Source organism: Somniosus microcephalus, chromosome 9, assembly GCF_052327205.1.
Source record: "Somniosus microcephalus isolate GS21.2 chromosome 9, FLI_Smic_1.0, whole genome shotgun sequence".
Taxonomy (NCBI): Eukaryota; Metazoa; Chordata; class Chondrichthyes; order Squaliformes; family Somniosidae; genus Somniosus; species Somniosus microcephalus.
This window is the reverse complement of record NC_140995.1, coordinates 93360882-93381045: the sequence shown is the minus strand read 5'-3', so window position 1 is coordinate 93381045 and position 20164 is coordinate 93360882. Positions and strand designations below refer to the sequence as shown.

The following is a 20164-nucleotide window of genomic DNA, read 5'->3' as shown; positions in this document are numbered from 1 at the left end:
ACAAATTGCTTATTATTTACACACTGAGGAAAAAGCAATAAAGCTAACTCCTCAATACCTTTATTGCCCATCATCTCAGATCACTTTTTAAACTTCCATTAAAACACTACTTCAGAATACAACATTTAAAGAAACTTAGGGCTAGAAATTTGTTGTAGCCAAGGAATGGATGGTGTCAGTAGAAAAGTTGGAGAATTAGCATCAGATGCAAATACTTTAGACTGCATGAAAAATTCGTGCTCACTGCTCAATAAAATGATTGGAGTCCAATATCGGGCGCAGTCTAATTGCAACTCATCATTGCTACAGGCTTTCTTCACTACTTGAAGGGGAGGTTCATTGATGCTGCAGCACCTCATTCTCAGCATTACTGGCTGTGCAGCTGCCTCAGCAAGCAGAAGCCGAAGCCGGAGAAGGTGCCGGAGGACTGAACCAGGTGTGCTCATGGCAGGTCCACGCCCCAGGGAGAGAGCCTGAAGATTCTCCAATGAAGCATTGAAGGCATTGGTTTTCACTGTGGAGAGACGGCAGGCGTTGCTCTACTCAGCAAGTGGCAGGAGGCCCTTGCCACAAGTCTTCCACACCATGTGAAGGGAGGTAGCGCAACATGTCTCGGGCAGCACTGTGGTCCCCAGGAACCACACATAGTGCAGGAAGAAATTTAACAACCTCACATGGGTGGTCAGGGTGAGTGAATGCTTCAACAAACATCTGAACCACAGTCTGCAGATACTGACCAAAGCAACGCACCCCCAGCACTCACCCACCAACAATCTCTACCTACCAACACTCACACCCACATCTCACACCTTGCACACAATGACAGCTATTCAACTAGGGCAGGCACATCACCCAAACACATTGCTCCACACTCACTCACACATGTTCCTTTCTCTTGCAGGCCAAGGTGGCGCACAACAGGAGGGAGCAGGAGTGCACAGGCGGGGGACAAGCCAACACCCAACCACTGTCTGCGCTGGAGAATCGAGTGCTGCAAATCATTGGTGGTGGGCGCCATGGCCTCCGGCGACATTGACCGCTTTGGGGACAACAACGGTATGTTCATCCGTACTCCTTCTTCTCACATCCTACTTCCCCCTCACCCCACAACGTTTTGCATTTTTCAGCTACTCATTCTGTGTGCATGCATTTCTCCCTTCCTGCCCCCCGCCCTTCACCTTAACCCGACTCTTGTGCCTTTATGCTTTCAGATAATCAGCAAGAACCTGTGCAGCCTGTCCCTGAGGGCACGGTAGAGAGCGAGGTGGGAGAAGAGGAGGAGGAAGAACACACCGCGTCACTGCATCTCTCACCCGCAGACACCAGCTCAGATACTGGCACTACACGTTTTTTAGAGGCTAGCATAGTAACGGGATCTGCACAGAGTGAGGCACTAGAACGAGTGGGCTGCAGCAAGGCCATGGGGAAAGGGTAGCTCGGGGGCCAGCACCCCGGAGGGTGAGTTCACGCGCGAGAAGAGGGGGAAGGAGTTGCTACTTTTTGCCTACACTACTTGTAGTGCTTTGTGTTACAGGTAGATATTTAATTTCAGTACCCTTAATTTAATCTAGATCAAGTAAGCAGTCAAGAAACCACAGTGTAAACTAAATTACCTAAATACAAATTTAATTAAATTTAATTGAATAAAACAAGGTCATATAGGGATGGCAGTGCAGGTGGTGTGCCGCAACTGCAGCATGTGGGAGTTTGTGGAGAGCATTGTGATCCCGGACAACCACATTTGCAGTGAGTGCCTGCATCTTGAGGAACTTCAGCTCAGAGTTTTTGAGCTGGAGTCTGAGGTGCAGACATTGCGGGGCATCAGGGATGGGGAGAGTTACCTGGACACTTTGATCCAGCAGGCAGTCACACCCCTTACGTTAGGTAGTGGTACAGGTCTGGCTAGTGGTCAGGGACAGGAGGGTGTGACTGCAGCTCAGGCAGGTAAAGTGACCCCAGGTGCAGTGCTGGAGGAGCCTCAGACTTTGCCCTTGTCCAACAGGTATGAGATTCTTGCTGCCTATGTGGATGAGGAAAAAAGCCTGCAGGATGGATGAGCACACTGACCATGACACCATGGTGCAGGAGGCCATTCAAGTGGGGGACAGTATAGTCAGGGGGATAGATACTGTTCTCTGCAACCGCGACCGAGTTCTGAAGGTTGTGGTGCCTGCCCGGTGCCAGGGTTAAAGACATCTCCTTGCAGCTGGAGAAGAACTTGGAGTGGGAGGGGGAGGATCCAGCTGTCGTGGTCCACATAGGAACTAACGACAGGTAGAACGAGGAATGAGGTTCAGCTGAGGGAGTTTGAGGAGCTAGAGTCTAAATTAAAAAGCAGAACCTCAAAGGAAATCATCTCTGGATTGTTGCCTGAGCCACGTGCAAATAGGCATAGGGTCAAACAGATTAGAGGTTTACATGCGTCGCTCATAGACTGGCATGGGAGGAAGGGATTTCAGTTCATGGGGCACTGGCACCAGTACTGGGGAAAGAGGGAGCTGTTCCGTTGGGACGGGCTCCACTTAAACCTGGCTGGGACCAGTGTTCTGGTGAACCGAATAACTAGGGCAGTAGACAGGACTTTAAACTAACGGATGTGGGGTGGGAGGATTCAGGAAATAGTAAATTTAAAAGCCGTGAGAGAAATGTCAAGGCTCTAGAGCAGAGTAGAGTTTTGGGTAAAAATAAGCAGAGTGGGTCAGGAAGGGACAGAGAGAGTAACAAAGGTAATAAGGCATCAGTGACTAAGGTGACATCAGGGATAAAGAGAAATAAGTCAAAGCTAAAGGCACTATATCTGGATGCGCGAAGCATTCGCAACAAAATAGATGAATTAATAGTGCAGATAAAATTAACAGGTTTGATCTAATAGCCATTACGGAGATGTGGTTGCAAAGTGGCCAAGGTTGGGAACTAAATATTCCAGGTTACATAACTTTTAGAAGAGATAGACAAAATGGAAAAGGAGGAGGGGTAGCCCTGATAATAAAGGATGGGATAAAGACGGAAGAGAGAAAAGATCTTAGCTCTGAAAATCAAGAAGTCGAATCAGTTTGGGTGGAGCTAAGAAACAGCAAGGAGCAGAAAACATTGGTAGGAGTTGTTTATAGGCCCCCAAACAGTAGTTGTAATGTAGGGCAGAGTATACATCCGGAAATTAGAGGCACATGTAACAAGGGTGACTTTAATCATGGGGGACTTTAATCTACATATTGACTGGGCAAACCAAATTTGCAGTAATTGTGTGGAGGACGAATTCATGGAATGTATGCAAGATAGTTTTCTAGATCAGTATGTTGAGGAACCAACTAGGGAACAGGCTATTTTAGATCTATTGTGCAATGAGAAAGGGTTAATTAATAACCTTGTAGTAAAGGAGCCTTTTATGAAGAGTGACCATAATAAATAATAGAATTTTATATTGAGTTTGAAAGTGATTTAGTTAAATCCGAAACTAGGGTCTTAAGAACATAAGAACATAAGAAATAGGAGCAGGAGTAGGCCAATCGGCCCCTCGAGCCTGCTCCACCATTCAATAAGATCATGGCTGATGTGATCCGAACCTCAAATCTACTATCACTCTACATCTCACCCGAACCCATGTGATCGCCTGGGAGAGGCGAAAAACCAGATAAAAAACCCAATGGCCAATTTGGGAGAAAAAATCTGGGAAATTCCTCTCCGATCCATCTAGGCGATCGAAACTCGTCCAGGAGATCACTCTGTCCCTATATTTTCTACAGTACTTACCTTCTGTAAAAGGTGATCTCCACCCCAGCCAGGAACAGGAATAGAGCCTTCTCCTGAAATCTAACACATAATTAGAACACAAGAAGTAGAGGCTACACGGCCCCTGGGCCCGCTCCGCCACCCACAGGGTCATGACCGTTCCGAATCTGAACAAAGCAAACTATGTAGGTATGAGTGGCGAGTTGGCTAAGGTAGATTGGGAAATTATATTAAAAGGTATGATGATAAACAAGCAATGGCTATCATTTCAAGAATTAATGCATAATTTACAACAAATATACATTCCTTTAAGGCACAAAAACCCCTCGGGAAAAGTGGTCCAACCATGGCTAACAAAAGAAGTTAAAGATAGTATTAGATCAAAGGAAGAGGCTTATAATGTTGCCAAACAGAGTAGCAAGCCTGAGGGTTGGGAGGATTTTAGAATTCAGCAAAGGAGGACTAAGAAATTGATAAACGGGAAAATAGAATGAGAGTAAACTAGCGAAAGACATAAATACATATTGTAAAAGCTTCTATAGGTATGTAAAAAGGAAAAGATTAGCGAAAGTAAATGTGAATCCCTTACAGGCTGAGACAGGAGAAATTATAATGGGGAATAAGGAAATGGCAGGGAAATTAAACAAATACTTTTGGAGGAATTTTGCCGGTGCTCAGGGTGCCGGTTTGGAGGCGGGACATCCGGTAAAATTGCAAAGGTTGACAGCGGATCCCGAACCCGCTGTCAACCCACCTCCATACAATCTTCCCGGGTGCCGGGTCCCTGATTTGCACATGCAACCGACACCTAGTGGCGGGAAGAGGATTATAGGCACTTAACTGCTTGTTAACAGGTAGTTAACAGGCAGTTAAGAGGTTTTTTCCAATTTTGACAAGTCTACTGCGGGCTTCCCGACGTCCGGACATCATGCCAGGGTAAGTGTGGTGTGCTGTGGGTCTACTGTAATGTTTCTTCATTGATGACAGCTGCAGAAGTGGTGTGAAGGATCCAACGGTACACTGGTGAGTTTCAGAGGTAAGAAAATGTTGGGAAAATAATTGTTAATGTTTTTAGACTTTTCTGTAGGTAACAAGTTTTGAAGTCTTTATGTAGTCCCACCTCATTGGGAGAACCTCTCTCACCAGTGACAGATCATTTCTGTAACCTCACCTGCAGCTGTCATCTGTTCTAGCCTAAGGAGGGAGTCACTGGGGAGCCTGAGTGCAAGGGCTCACCTTTCTACAGTGATTTTCAGTGTTTGCAGCAGCTCAATGCTGTCAAACATTGAAAAATCACCTGTCAAAAAAAATTGTGCCCGGCCCCTTTAAGAAAACCAGCAGATGACGCGTTATCAACTGAAGTCATCTGACACCGGCTTTAGCCTAATTGGCCGGCAAGCCCACAGGGTGGGCTTAACAAGGCCAATTGACGCAAAATAGCATCTGTGCATCGGATGTCATTGGGGGCGGGATTGGAACCCGGAAGGAAGCTGTCCCGCCCCTAAGCCACACCGAAAGGTAAAATCCAGCCCATAGTGTCTGTCTTTAGGGAAGAAGATGCCAAAAACTTCCTGGAAATAGTGGAGAACCAAGGGTCTAGCGAGAATGAGGAACTGAAAGAAATTAGTATTAGTAAAAAAATAGTACTGGAGAAATTAATGGGACTGAAAGCCAGTAAATCCCCTGGACCTGATGGCCTACATCCTAGGATTTTGAAAGAGGTGGCTATAGAGATAGTGGATGCACTGGTTGTCATTTTCCAAAATTCCATAGATTCTGGAATGGGTCCCATGGATTGGAAGGTAGCAAATGTAACCCCACTATTTAAGAAAGGATGGAGAGAGAAAAAGGGGAACTGCAGACCAGTTAACCTGACATCAGTAGTAAGGAAAATGCTAGAATCTATTATTAAAGATGTGGTAACAGGGCACTTCAAAAATAATAATAGGATTGGGCAGAGTCAACATAGATTTATGAAAGGGTAATCGCGTTTGACAAATTTGTTCATTTTTGAGGTTGTAACTAGCAGAATAGATAAGGGAGAACCAGTGGATGTGGTGTATTTGGATTTTCAGAAGGCATTCGATAAGGTGGCACACAAGAGGTTATTAAACAAAATTAGGGCGCATGGGATTGGGAGTAATATACTAGCATGGATTGAGGATTGGTTAATGGACAGAAAACAGAGAGTAGGAATAAACGGGTCATTTTCGGGTTGGCAGGCTGTAACTAGTGGGGTACCGCAAGGATCAGTGCTTGGGCCTCAGCTATTCACAATCTACATCAATGATTTGGATGAGGGGACCAAATGTAATACAGGTACACTAACCCTTATCCGAAAGCCTTGGAACCAGCTGAGTTTCGGTTTTCGGAATTTTTCGGATTTCAGAAGGTATTATTATAAGACTGGGAAATTTGTATTTAATATAAATTTTCATTTCAGACTACCTCTTGCGACTGTTCCTTGTTTCATTCACCTTCCTGCTTCTCTGGAAAGCCGGATATCGGCTGACTCCTACTAAGCTGGCCCGCAAATCAGGTCGGGTGGGGGGGGGGAGAAAAGAATATCGGATGGGCCGCGGTTCAGGTTGGGTCGGGTCGGGTGGTGGGGGGAGAAAAGAATATCGGACGGGCCGCGGTTCGGGTCGGGGGTCAGGTGGGGGGGGGAGAAAAGAATATCGGACGGGCCGCGGTTCGGTTCGGGTCGGGTCGGGGGGAGAAAAGAATATCGGACGGGCCGCTGCAGCTATCGGACGGGCCGCTGTATTGTTGGGTTCACTCTCCCGGTACCTCCTTCACACTGCCCGGCTCGGCCTGCAATCTCCTACCCAGGAGGGAACTCTGTGACCCTCTGCCCTGCTCAGCGTAAGTCGTGCGCCACTCTGGTCATGTCGTGCGCACGACTTACGCTGAACGAAAAAACTTTCGGTTTTTAGAGGTTTTCGGTTTTCGGAAGTTCGGATAAAGGATAGTCTACCTGTACTGTATATCCAAGTTTGCTGATGATACAAAGCTGGGTGGGAATGTAAGTTGTCAGGAGGATGCAAGGAGGCTTCAAGGGGATATAGACAGGATAAGTGAGTGGACAAGAATATATGGAATGGAATATAATGTGGATAAATATGAAGTTATCCACTTTAGTAGGAAAAATCAAAAAGCAGAGTATTTTTTAAATGGTGAAAAATTGGGAAATGTTGGTGTTCAGAGGGACCTGGGTGTCTTTGTACACGAATCACTGAAAGTTAACATGCAGGTGCAGCAATTAGGAAAACAAATGGTATGTTGGCATTATTACAAGAGGATTTGAGTATAAGAGTAAAGATGTCTTACTGCAATTATATAGGGCCCTGATGAGAGCACACCTGGAATATTGTGTACAGTTTTGGTCTCCTTACCTAAGGAAGGATATACTTGCATAGAGGGAGTGCAACGAAGGTTCACCAGACTGGTTCCTCGGGTGGGGGGCTTGGCCTATGAGGAGAGATTGAGCAGACTAGGTCTGTATTCTCTAGAGTTTAGAAGAATGAGAGGTGATCTCATTGAAACATACACAATTCTTACAGGGCTTGACAGGGTAGATGCAGGGAGGATGTTTCCCCTGCCTGGGAAGTCTAGAACCAGGGGTCACAGATTCAGAATAAGGGGTCGGCCATTTAGGACTGAGATGAGGAGAAATTTCTTCACTCAGAGGGTGATGAATCTTTGGAATTCTCCACCACAGAGGGTGTGGAGGCTCAGTCATTGAGTACATGCAAGACCGAGATCAATAGATTTTTGAATATTAAGGGAATCAAGGGGTATGGGGATAGTGTAGGAAAGTGGAGATGAGGTAGAAGATCAGCCATGATCTTATTTAATGGCGGAGCAGATTCGTAGGGCCAAATGGCGTACTCCTGCTCCTATTTCTTATGTTTTTACGAGTTCTGTTGCATAGGACTCAGATGAGGACCTCGATGGGGGGGCCTTTAGAAGAAGGGTGATGGGCATGCACACGAAGATGATAGGTGCAATAGCAAGGGTGCCCAAGAGCCCCTCGGCAATGATAAGCGTGCAGGAGTCCGCCTCCAACATTGCACAAGGCTCTGCGCACACCATGGAGCCCATCATTTCCAGTCTGCAAAGAATGGTAGACTCCCAGAGAGACCGTAGCGGCCCAGACATGATGCCGCATGTGATGGGTGATCTGGCAGCTTCCATTGCATCACAGGTGGAAGCGACAAAACATTTTAGTTCTGTAATGGAGTCTATGCTTGGTGGCATCCAATCTCAGACTTCTCTCATGCAGTCTCCGCTCGAAGCCATGCAAGCTCTGACTGCTGCCACCATCAACCGGGGCTTTCACGGTGTTGCAGCAGGCCAGCAATCTGTGCTCCAACAGATTGGTAGGGATGCTGAGGTGCTGCCCAGGGGGAGTGGCAGTTGGTCAGTGAAACAGGAACCTGCTGTCCTTTCTCAAGATGACAACATTCCCGCTCCCACCACTGCCACTCCACCATTACCCTTGTCGTTGCCTGTCATCCAGCCAGCCCAGACTGCTGCCGCCCATGCTGAGGTGGTGCAGTCTACAGCCAGGCCTTCCAAATTCAGAGCTGGTCGAGGACATCCTGCTAGGTCATCTGAAGTCTCCCGCATGGACCCTCAGCAGCCTTCCACCAGCCGTGCTGCAGCCACTGGGCCAACATTTCATAGGAGCACTAGAGCAGGAAAAGGCACAGTAATGACAGGCACTAAGGGATTGCACAAGGGTGAAAAGTAACTATTTTTGGTGTAAATGTGTGTCCACTACTTTTTGATAAATTTATTACTTCACTTACCAATTCTTTTGTATTGTCTCTCATTTCAGCTTTACGCTGTGATATGGCCTGCAAGAGGGATGGAATGATGAGGATGTGGTGAGGAAAGGGGATCTGGGGTTTCAGTCATCCTGGTGTGAGGCTGGAGGTCTCTTTGGTGGAGGCGGAAGAGTTCTTTGACCGCCTCCTTGATGAAGCAGAGATGTCTAATACACTGCTCTTCACTTAATTGCAGGTAGGAGAAATGCTATTGGAATACCCTCAGAGGGTAAGGCCTCCTGGTGAGAGCCCTGATGTCCCTCCTCATCTCTCTGCACACATGTTCCCATATTTCTCGCTGCCTACTCTCCCTCTGCCATAGATCCTGGAGGGCAATGTGTCCTGCGAGTACAGCCCCCATTAAAGGTACCAGGTGTAGCAGTTTGAATCTTTAAAGAATAAATGTAGCTACTTTTTAGTTGTCAGAAGACTCCTGATACAAAAGAACCTTGAAATTACTGAATGAAGCTGTTGCAGTGGGTGAAACTAGTAAAAAAACACTGAAACTGCACTAACCTGACAGTTGCGAGTGAATACTGATGATCCCTTTAAATAACATACCTGGAGTCATCTTCCTGGTGCTGCACGCCAGCTCTCCCTGTCGGTGTTTACTCCAGGCGGTGAGGTAAGTGGCGAGAATCGATTTTGCAAATCGGCCGGTCAGTGAGCATTCCACACTCACTGACGTCACAATCTACCTGGCATTGATGTTCCCGGCAACACCGCTTACTGGCAGCGCTATGGGGGGTGGGCCGGATTTCGCATGCAGCACTGGATTCACCTCGTCCCAGCGATACTGGTCTAGCTTCCCATTAGTGCCATCTACTGTCGCTAACAGGAGGCGCTAAGGGGATGAGCTTTTCCCCCTTATTTTCTAAAGCCTTTCAATGGAATAATAGTCAAAAGATCCCAAAATGTGACAATTAGCATTATATGTTCATTGCAATCGTGCACTTTTGTTTTGTTCCCACTAACAAAACTGATTGTAAAAATACCATTCACTCCCACCATATCATTCATAGGTCATAAAAATCTAAGAAACATTAGTATTTCAGTGTCTCACTCGAAGGTTCTCAACTATGTCTGAATGTGCCTTGGGATATCCTGAGATTGTGAAAGGCACTGTATAAATGCAAGGACATTTTACACAGTTCTGATGAAAGGTCATCCACCTGAAACGTTGGTCGGAATTTTCACTTTGAAGAGAGTGCAGGTTTGCGAGCGGGTGGGCAGTCAGGCACTTATGTACTGATGAAACCAGTATGACTGAGTGGATGCTCGGCTTTGCGGCTTTGGCTGACTTTCCACAGGTGCAGGGCATCATCGACTACACACATGTGGGCATCAAGGCACCCCCACATCACCCAGGAACCAGAAAGGGCTTCCACTGCCTCAATGTGCAGCTCATCTGCAACCACAAAAAGATCCTGCATATGTGTGCCAGATTCCCAGGGAGCTGTCATGACTCTTTCATCCTGCACCAGTTCACCCTCTCTCAGCTCTTCGCACCTCCGACCAGACTTACCAGCTGGCTGCTTGGAGAAAAGAGATATCCACTGAAAACGTGGCTGATTACACCTTTGAGGAGGCCAAGCAATGAGGCCGAAGAGTGCTATAATCAAAGCCACATGACATCCAGATGTGTAATAGAGCAAGCAATAGGGATGCAGAAAATGCACGTCAGATGCCTGGACAGATCTGAGGAGCCTTTCAGTACACACCAGGCAGGGTCTCCAGAATCGTTGTGGTGTGCTGTGCCCTGCACAAAATAGCACAGCAGCAAGGATTGGAGCTGTAGGAGGAGCAAGGCACAGAGCGCAGAGCCTCGTCAGTGGAGGAGGAGGAGCAGCAGGTGGAACATGGGGAGGAGGAGGAGGAGGAACCTGAGGTGGAGATGGCACCAGCAGCGGCGCACCTTGCTGCCCGGGAGGCCAAGGATGACCTCATAATGGCACGATTTAGTTAAGTTGCACCAGTGCACCCATATGGCACCCAGGTGCAGAACCAACTTTCCCCCACCCCACCAACACCACAAAGCAGTCCTGAAATGATCAAGCCATTCCTGTCACACACACACCCATTGCTCGAGGTTAAGTAATGTCTTACCATTCACTCTAACTGACAAGGCCACTTCCCAAGTAGCAGGCAAAAATGGGCAAGACAGGAAAGTGGTGCAAATAAATAAATTTATCTGGCTCATAAATAGAACTGAAATTTAACCCTCTAACATTTTGGAACACACCCATGTGCATACCCTTGTGCATCTACAATTGTGTCATTTTTCTTTCCCTACTACTTCTACGACATGCACCACCTGTGGCTTCAGCAGAGGTAGAGGCAGGTTGCTCACTTCCATGCTCTGACTGCTTAGACACTTTTGGCCAATATTCCCTCAGTTTTGGAGCCTGTAAGGGCTCCATCAAAGACTGCTCCTCCTGCACCTGTGCAGGGGCGACTCAGCCATCGGGATCTGAGGCAGCATGTGGGGATCTGACTGAGGAGGAGGCAATGGGGGAGCAGTGGGAGCACTTTGAGCAGAGCCCCCACTTCTATGTCCTCTCTTACCATCATCTCTCTCATGGCGCATCCGCACTTCGCTGCTAGCAAGGAGCTGGAGAGCACCTTGCTGCACATCGGTGGGGTGCTGAACGGCCAAGTCTAGGTTTGTATCCCTCCTAGATATGACTGCAATCAGAGTCTGCAATCTGTTGTTAACAGCAAGCTTGTACTCGTTTGGCGCATTTGATGCTCCATGCAGGTGGCCACCCTTTCCATGGAAGAGCACAACGTAGCCATGGTGCTGCTCATGTTGGAGATGGACACCTCCATTCTCCCACAAGCTGTCAGAGCATCGCGCATTTTTTGCTGCTCCTCCAGAATTATCTTCTTTGTCGACGGCCCCCGAGGTTCAGTATCTGCGTCCAGCTGAGCAGAGCTTGGAGCGTCCTGCACCCTCCAACAAGGACTCTCCACTGCTGTCCCTGTCTCCACCATCTGCTCTTGCTCACATGTGCTGTGTGAGACACCAGGTGACAACACTACTCTCTCTCACTGGGCTCAGTGACGTGGGCATATCTGCACTGGTGCTGGGTGCGCATGGATTGTGTGACGGTGCAACCTCAGAAACTGCAGCTTCCTCTGAGGAGTCATCTTCCTTCTCTGGCTGGACAGTGGGGAGGTGGGAGGGGGCACTTGATGGGCCTGAGGGAGAGGAAAGACAAGAATGAGAACTGTTATGATAAGAATGTTTTAAGTTACCATTATGCACATGATCATATTTCACTGGCTGCTGACATCAAATCACCATGAGTGACGGTTGTATGCCATGTGGCTGTATGATATTTAATCTGTCACCAGGTAGCTGGGAGATCCCCTCTCTCCATCTCGCTCTGTCAGCAGCTCCGCAACTCCGCTGACCTCCAGTACTTCCTCCTCTGCTGCAGTCAATGGTGTCATTACTGGAGGGCCACCTCCCATTCTCTGCCTCTCCCGCGTGTTCTATGCTTTCTTCTTCTGTAAAGAGGGAAACAAGAGACCTTTGAGTGAGAGTCATGCAATGAGTGTAAGGGATGGTAGGGTTACATCTGTAGAGGGTGACTATGAGGGAGTGACGTGACATTGCCAAATGGCGTCCTTCTGTGGCGTTAATTTCTATGATTGCATTAGGATGAGGGTGAGTGCCAGTGGTGGATGGTCAGATAGGGATGTGAGTAGGTGCATAGACAGTGAGGGATGGGTGCACCTGCAAGGTAGGTTGGTGTGAGGAATGATATGCAGGGCCAGGCTTGGGAAGGCAGAGTGAGGGGGTTGGGGTGACACACACGTCAGGATGTAGGGGAATGTGGCATTGCACTCACCTTTCCTGACCTCATGAGTTCATTAAATCGCTTCCTGCACTGTATCCAGGACCTGGGAACCACACTCCTGCTGCTGACTTCGTCGGTGATTTCCAGTCATGCCCTCTTTGTCTCTGCTGCTGGCCTCTTCCTCCTGTCACCAGGGAAGAGGACCTTCCTGTACCAGGGAAGAGGACCTCCCTATAGGCTCTCACTCCCTGGAGCAGAATTTCCAGGAAGGCATCATTAAATCTGGGGGCAGCTTTTGGCGCTGAATCTGCATTTTTGCTTAAAGATCTTTATACCTTTATATTCAAACAACTAGCTTAGTCTCACAACAATCCACTGTCTCCCCCACCAACCTCTGCAGCACCTCCACCAACCTACAATTGTCATCTGTGCAATTCTCCTTTAAATAGGTGAGATGAAGTTGCATCATCTGTGACGTCATCAGACCCGCTCCAGTTAATTAGCCGGGAAAGCTTGACTGATTCAATTGCAATTTAGTTAAAAAGCCACTGCAGAACGCGCTGATAGATCATCCGGGATAGCAACCAGCTACACGCCCCCACACCACCCAACCTGATGGAAAGATAAAGATTCAGCCCATTAACTGTTTCTCTTTCCACAGATGCTGCCTGACCTATTGAGTATTTCCAGCATTTTATGTTTTTATATTAGTATTTAACCCTTTTTTGGAAAGTGAAATCAAATATGTCTTTGGGATAGATACACATTTACAACTATCTTCATAAATTATAATGGCAGAAGGATATGTATATCAGTATAAAGAAAGACTTGTATTTATATAGTGCCTTTCATTTCCTTAGGATGTCCTAAAGTATTTGCAACTATTGAATTACTTTTTGTTATCTGGATTCAAGATGGCTCCTGGGTGGTCAATTCCCTAGGGAGCTCCTTACTGTGCCCCTCTATTCTTGGCCATCCGCTGACATCCTTTGCCCTTTCTCCCCCAATCTTTTCTCTTCCACTGTTCAAGTTCCCCTGGCTCTAACAGTGGGTGCCTTTTAGCCCTAACTACAAGTTAACTGCTAGTTTAAACTGCCACTGCCCATGCCTGCTCTTTGTTTTCCTCAGTGAGTACTGGATCTTTGCTCAAATTTAGCTTCCAAATTCCTGGACTTCTCTGGACATCAAGACTGCACTGAACTACACCATAAGACTCTGATCTTCTGCTCAGTTGCTTAAATTTTGAAGTAACTTTGATCAGCTTACTGCCCTTCCCCCACTGCTGCTATTATCTGCTGAGCCTGTGACTGACCTACTGGTTTTTTAGCTTCAGCTACAGTCTGCTTCCTGGCTAGAGTTTCGCACTCCTGGGCCGAAGTACATTTCTCTACCGCTTCTAGATATTATGGTGACCTCCAACTTCACCGTCATTTTTTTTCTGCCCCGCAACGGATTCTGCACACCTCCTGGATCTTCATTCCCACAGAAATACCTCCATCAGTGCGTCCTCCAATACTCTACCCTTCAAATAGCTTCTGGACTTCAATCACCCGCCACACCTGTCTCCAAACTTGGACAACATTTTGTTGATGCTCCATGCCGATTCCACCCTACGCATGTTAACTTTATCCCTCCACGAGACCTCTGACTTTAACTCTGGACTCCCACCTATTATCTCCTCTCTATTCCCCATTTACTACCAGGATATATGTATCCTAATAATTGCTACAGAACCAGGCCTATGTAACTTGAGTTTTCCCTGTGTCCATTCACGAGCACATTTTGGCTATTTCCATTTTTTTCTCCCCTTTTTTACTTTTCTTTTTACTCCTCCTAAACCCCTCACTCCTGTCATCATGCTTTTTTTCATTTGTCCCCGCTCAGGTACGCTGCCCTCCCAAATCCCTACCCCAACCCTTCAACACTCCTCGACCTTCCTACTCTCCTGCTGCCGTCCCAGGCTTGACACCCTTTTAGAAAAGCCTACAGCTTCCCTCTGTGCTTCTCTGGGTATCCTCTGAAGGGCTCATCGAGGCACTCGTCACTGCCTGCTTACGAGCAGCAACCCCTACTCTCTCGCGACCTTCCCACCCAGCGCCCCCGCTGCGGGCTAATCTTGCCAATCTCCCTCCCGTTCAACTCACCCCTCCCAGTGTTGACCCTTTAAGTCCAAAGGACGCAGGCTTGAATGGTTATGGCAACCAACTGGTTTAATCATTCACCGCCAGATCTGGCTGGACCACATTCAGCACTATCAGGTCCTGCTCTCCTCTGCCAAAACTGCTCAATGCAAAGATAACCCCCGGCTTCATTTTTCTACTGCAAACCACCTCCTTAAACCCCTCCCTCTGTCTCCTCCACCCTTACCTCCAACAACAAGTGCAAGGAGCTCATGGACTTCTTTGTCACTAAGTTTGAGACTATCCAATCAGCTGCCTCTGCCATTTCCCCCTCTTCCCCTAGCCCACCAGGCCAAACTTCCTCTAAGGTTCCTCATGCCCTAGTCCTGAACTTGCATCTTTCTCCAGTTTCTCTCCTAGCTCCCCTCATGCCCTATCCGAGCTCAACTTGTCCATGAGACCCACCTCCTTCTCCCTCAACCCTATTTCCACTAAACTGCTGACCACCCAATTTCACTTCCTGGCTCCCATGTTAGTTGATATTGTTAACGGTTCTCTCTCCACAAGTACTGTCCCCCTCACCTTCAAATCTGCCGTCATCACACCTCTCCTCTAAAAACCAACCCTTGACCTCTCCATCCTTGCAAACTATCGCCCCCTTTCCCTTAAAAAACATCATGGGAGAATTTTAACCTCAAAACTGGGTGGGTTGGGGTCAGGTGGGAGGTTAAAGAGTTCAAAATCAGAGTCCTAGCCCCAACCCGCCCACTTCCGATTTTAATGGAGGCGGGACGGCGGGGGGTTGTGGGGGGGGCTGATGGGTGGGGTGGGTGGCCAACCTGCGCCCAGGAGGCGGGTTGGCACTTTAAATATTATAATTGAGACTGCATGTCTCATGCCATTATTTTAAATTTAACTGTGGGTGGGCAGGTAGGATTCCCAGGCCTCGGGGAACCCCCAACTAAAGTGAGATGAGGACTGCGGGTTTCCAGGAGGTAAGTGCCTTTCTCCCTGCGGCCTCCAATTCCGCCCCTCCCCGCCCCCGCCCCCGTGATCCCTCCCACCCTCCTCTTTGTGGCCTGATGCAGCTGGCCTACCTGCCTGACAGCCAGCCTAACCGCCTGACTCTCCATCTGGCTGGCTGCAGGCAGGAAACAAGAGATTCTAAATGCTCATCAGGCCCTGCCGCTAAATTTGGCAGGGCCTGCGGGAAACCCATTCTCCTGGGTTTCCTGACTGCTTTCCAGCGCCCCTCTGCTCCCTAATCACCTCCAAATTAAAATTCCAGCCCATAAGTTTGTCCTGAACAATTCTGCGAGGCAGACTGATAAAACTGCAATGCTGTAACCATTGTTGGCTGATAAATTTGAATTTTGCATCACTTTTTAGCCAATCAGTGGCCAATATTGATGACATTTTTCCTAGCTCCAAAGTAGAGAGTGGGACCATAGAATTAAAAAAAATGAAAATCAAAAATATTATTATAGAATATTAGAAACCATTTATTAGAAGCCATTCAAGTGTTTGTTTTTGTAAAGTATTAAACTTACAGTAATAAATATACTTCCAACATCCGAATAGCATTATTACTATAATATTATGGTGTGTTGAAATCTCAAAACGTGGCTAGCCTGATGAGCATAGAACTTGCTGCAGGCTGTGTAAAGATTCAAGGTGGTTCAGCAGATTTCCTGAGTTCTTATTAAAGTTTAATTTTCCTTATGGCTGAGCAAGTTTAATCAGTGAACAGGTGAACCATACAGATGGGATGGTTCCAAGCAGTCTGAATTACTGACTGCATATATTCATGTTAATTCTGTTGCCTCACATTGACAACTTCCAAAACTCTTCCTATTATACCATCAATAAAAATTCAAAAGAACAACAAAAATAAATAAACTGATGCTTACACTGGCTCTTTGTAGCTGATCCTAAAAAGTGATGGATCCCTTCTTTAAGCGATATCCTTAGAAGGTCCATAAAAGGCAAACAATCTTTTGAAATGACTTTGTTTTGATATGGTTTATACATTGTACTGTATATTATCAGGCAGATTATCAGCCAATCCAATCCAATTCTATGCCACAGACAGCGTTATGTTTACTACTACACAAAAGCAAAATACTGCAGATTTATTTGAAATAAAAACAGAAAATGCTGAAATACTCAACAGGTCAGGCAGCATCTGCGGAGAGAGAAACAGTTAACGTTTCAGGTCGCTGATATTGTCCCAGAATTTGCTGGAGCGGGCATCTCACGGTACGCACCATGAGTTGGATTTTTTTCCTCACCCTTCAGCTCCAATTATTGCTGGAAGTGTGAGCTAATAACGGCGCAGTGAGGTCAATGGGGCATCTGGGAACTTGGCGAATGATGGGACCAACAGCGTATCTCCATAATCAATTAAATTTAAGGATACAGAAAGAAAGAGTGAATGACGGAAAAGGAAATAGTGTGAATTAGTCAAATTAGATACAAGAAAAGAAATAGAGGGAAAGAACATATGAACATACGAATTAGGAGCGGGAGTAGGCTACTCGGCCCCTCGAGCCTGCTCTGCCATTCAATAAGATCATGGCTGATCTGATTACTCCACATTTCCGGATTAAGAAAGGGAGAAAAAAGAGTCAGAGAGGAAAAGTAAGAAAAAAATGTAAAAATTCAAATTTGAAAAATTTGTAGGAAAAATTTACTAGCTGCAGGAGTGAGGTGCCAGTTTAAATTGTTCCCTTTCTGGTCCTCCAAGGTTCAGTGGCATATCAAGACCAGAAGTCACCCCATTAACAGGGTCTTACACCATGAAATAGCAGCTTTAACTTTCTGCGGACAGTTTAATCTGTATTTATGACGCAAATCCAGCAATTTCTTAACACTCATGGGGAGGTTAACGGTGAGCTCTCATTTTTACGACGTTAATGGCAGAGCGGCGTAAATCATCAAGCAATTTGTGATGGTCGGAACCCATGGCGTAACTCTATCTTGCCACAAATTGCTGGGGGGGGGGGGGTTACGCACTAATAATGGCGTGTGCCATGAACTTGTCATTATTTTTCCAGTAAATTCTGGGCCATTATATATTAATTGGGATGACCAAAGGTGGTTCTTCCTACTCACCATTCTAAAGTTGTGCAATATTAGCCCTTAGGACACTCTCCAAATGATTGGAATGTCTTTCCTGACAGAAAAAGAATTGTAGAATTTTTATAACAATAAAACCATGATTTTTGTTAGAAATCAAACACTGAAGTGCTTTAATGACCAATGAAGCAAGTATTTAAAAGGAAACCGACTGTTCATCTTCGAATCACCTGAAGCAACTGAGCAACTCAAGTTTATAGACTGCGCTGTTTCTAAAATAAGTTGTGAAAGAGGCAGATTTGTACACCGTTGAAAAATGATTTGGTAGCAATGGTGAAATGGGAGTTGAATATCCCCTTGAAAAAAGTCGAAGGGCAGTTCAGAAGAAAAATCGATAAGAGCCCATAACATCGCCCTCAAAGCATCACACCGCTTTTGCTATAGATCCACGAAGCATCCATAAATAATGGCTGCAATAAACCAAAATTGAATACATCGAGCGGTCTTGAAGAATGAACAAATGCCGAATAGCTAAACTCACAATTCAGCAATACAAAATCAGTCCCGTGTTAACTGTTTCGATAATATAGCCTCGAAATCCTAACACATACATTTGTTTAAGTTTTTCCCGTTGTCTTACAATAATAACTCAGGAACCTCGCTTGCTTTCGGGACATCTCTCGTAATACGGGCCATTGCTTGTTTCCAACGCATAATTTCTTTCGGGTCTGTCATGCTGCTAAAGCACATCTGCACACTCGGCCATCCGAGCTAACTGTCCCTGGAGGTACACTGATTGGACATGATGTAAGGGAAAGAACCCCTGTGAGCACATTTCTGCAATTCAAATACTCACTGTTGAGTGTCTCAAGATCACTTTCTCTTACCTATTCTAAACTTCGGAAGAAATGTGTTAAGTTGTGATTGTTGCTAATGTTATAAAGGATGAAAGCCAAGATTTAACTAATTGTTATGTTACGTTTAGATTCAGTACAAGATTTTTGAAACTTGGTGAATTTAACAGCAGGTATGAATATCTGAATAATTTAACATGTCTGAACTTAACATCTTACACTAGATAACTCACTTAACTATTGACTGAAAGTGCCCCATACCTAAACATTGACATTTTACTTAACATGTCAACTGTACTTATAACAGGATCATTTTCAGTGTGCTTTATTGGTTACATTCGACCTCGCAAATTAAAGGATGTAAAGTGCTGGGAGATGTACAAAGATGATGGAGACCCCAAAATTAGAATATAAAAAGAATAACGCTTAAGGAGAAAACGCACTTAAATGAAGAACGAACGGTGTAGTAAGAGAGTGACTGGTCTATGAGAACATAAGGTAATAAGAAATAGGAGCAGGAGTAGGCCATTCGGCCCCTCAAGCCTGCTCCGCCATTCAATAAGATCATGGCTGATCTTCTAGCTCAACTCCACTTCCCTGCACTATCCCCATATCCCTTGAATCCCATAATATCCAAAAATCTATCGATCTATAGAAAGTGTGGAGGAGAATTTGGAAATCACTGTTATCATGACATAAGGCTTTCAGGGAGACTTTTAAATTATTTATTTATCCGAACTATTCGAATAGATCCAAAGTGATATCGCTACAGGATGTAACAGTAGTAGGTTGTGAACAGCAAATCATGTAACGGTTTACTTTAAAAACTGAAGAAATGACAAGGCCCATCTAACATATAACACATTAAATCATGGGCGTGTACCAAGTGCGGAGGAACACAACTTTAAAAATGCAGACATCTATAGACGACTTTTTTTTACTAGAAATTCGAGACACAACACAAAACAAAGTGTGTGAGTGGATGTTGTTAAGACTTTTTTGAAGCTGGAATGTAGTAGGTTAATTAATATAATCTTTGTTCTGTAATGTAGCAGTTATATGTCGGATAAGTTTCATGCTGCGAAAAGTCACAAACAATTGTTGCTAAAAAAAAATCCATCCAAATGAACAAATCGAGCAGTTAGCTAAAATAAGGAACACCCACACAGTGATTGATAACTTAGAAATATAAGAATGCATACATATATATAATACACACACATGTTTATTACCTTTCTCTGGCTTTTGATGTTATAGCTTTCGTCCAAAAGTACACTTTCACCATGTAGTTGCAAAAATACACAAAATCCTCTGAAGTCCATCCTGCCCGTTCTAATTGAAATGTAGCGGGTGTGACTTGAAGCTGCTCGCTTCCCATGTTACGCCTCGGGCTCTGAGCTCTGCTGCTGTTGCAGTCCTAACACTGGATTATATCTGGAGGCGGGACTTTACTCATTCACTCGCTGGTTGGCTTGCCCTTACCTTTCTGCTCGGTTTGATTGGCGAATCGCTCTCTCTCTCCTGATTGGAACGGTGTAAAATGAAACGTTTGCAGTTCCTTTCACCTGCCTGACATTTATTGCAATGATGATCCGAATCACTAAATAATCTCGCTAGAAAAGGGACTGTAAAATATCGCCGAAAGGAATGCAGCATTATTGAACAGTTTTATCAGTTTACCCAGTAACAACTGAAGGGCGTATCTGCAAGAACAGTGTTGCTGTTATGACCACCAGACTGGATAG

General features: G+C 45.8%; 1 protein-coding gene across 1 annotated transcript in view; it reads right to left on the bottom strand.

Moving 5' to 3' along the window:
- The window catches only part of kcns3a (potassium voltage-gated channel, delayed-rectifier, subfamily S, member 3a), a 33160-nt gene extending 13338 nt beyond the window's left edge, over positions 1–19822 (bottom strand). The window contains exon 1 of the mRNA XM_085996872.1: positions 19652–19822. The gene's annotated coding sequence lies outside the window, so the exon portion shown is untranslated. The remainder of the gene's footprint in view (positions 1–19651) is intronic.
- Positions 19823–20164: the final 342 nt, after the last annotated feature.